Source organism: Egretta garzetta, unplaced genomic scaffold (assembly GCF_000687185.1).
Source record: "Egretta garzetta isolate BGI_Z169 unplaced genomic scaffold, ASM68718v1 scaffold316, whole genome shotgun sequence".
Classification (NCBI taxonomy): Eukaryota; Metazoa; Chordata; class Aves; order Pelecaniformes; family Ardeidae; genus Egretta; species Egretta garzetta.
Genome location: NW_009259971.1, coordinates 303,144 through 304,498, shown reverse-complemented (window position 1 = coordinate 304,498; position 1,355 = coordinate 303,144).

Below are 1,355 nucleotides of genomic sequence, written 5' to 3'. Positions count from 1 at the left end.
GATCACTCGGATGCCGCATCCCCCCCTCTCCCCCCCAGTCTGTTTTAAAAAGGGTGCCCTGTGATGGTACTGATCCAGTGGGGATCCCCGTGCTTTGAGGAACCCAACTTTTTAGGAAATCACGAGAATTACTGAAGCACCTAAATCTGGCAGGAGGCTGCTGGGGCTGCCTGCATGGGAAGGCAGTGCACGGGCACGGGATTCAAGGAGGCTGATAGCGGGAACCGATCTACTTTTCCCAATCCCCCAGGAGCTGTGGGGCTTCCAGTGCTCATTCCTGTTTCAAATGCAACACAGAAGAAAGATTTTCTTGCCAAAAAGCTACGTGGAGGGGTTGCAGAAACCTGATAAATGTTGGCTTTGTTAAGTCCAAGCTTCAAAGTGGTTTGGGTTGTATCTGTAAAGGGTGTCAGGCAGTGACTGTAAAAACTGAAGTTGCAATAAGAGATATAAAGCCAACGATAAACATCATTTTGAATGAGCAATGCTCGTCCTGGCCAAAGGAGCCAAGAGCAGCAGGAAAGCCTATTCCAAAGGAAAATCTCATCCCACTGGGATGGAAATCTCATCCCTCAATGGATGCCTTGGCCGGGCTTCACGGAAGTTTCCATTGTGCAGGGCCCTGGGGAGATCTTATCTGGGGACTTTGTTCGGGTCTGGTCACCCATGCTCAGCCGGGGTGGACTCAGAGGGAAAGCGGGCAGCAAAGGGCTGCCGGGATGGCTGGGAAACCGGAGAGCGGCCGGGGCGCCCGGCCCGCGGAACAAAGGCGCGCAGAGATACCATCGCTCTCCACAAACGCAGGAGAGGGGTGAACACGGGGGGAGGCAGAGGAGAGGAGCGGAGCGCTGCTCGGGCACGGGGACAATGCTGGCACAGGAACAAACGCAGGCCAATACGTCCAGGCTGAAGCTGGGAGAAAGCTGCTGCCACCGTGGCGAGTGCGGGGCTCGCCTTCGCAGGGGCATGTGGAAGGCAGCAAGAAGAGTCGCAGGGTGCTCTTTGATACCGCACAAGGGGTTTTCTTACGGCAAAGTGCTCTCACCGTGCGGGAAGGTCCCTCGGCGCGCGCCACCGCAGGCTCAGGCCCAGCGAAGCAGCCCCACCACGGAATCTCTGCACGGGCTCTTCTTTCATTCGACGCACGCTCGCTCGATCTGGAGGGCGTTTGGCGTGCCCGTGAGTCGAGCCCCAAAACCAGGGAACGAAGTTAGCCCCGAGCCCTGAAGCCAGGGAACAAAATTAGCCCCAAGCCCCAAAACCAGAGAACAAAGTTGGCCCCGAGCCCCAAAACCAGAGAACGAAGTTGGCCCTCCAAGAAGGCTGGAGCAGCGGAGCGCACCTCCAACCCCATC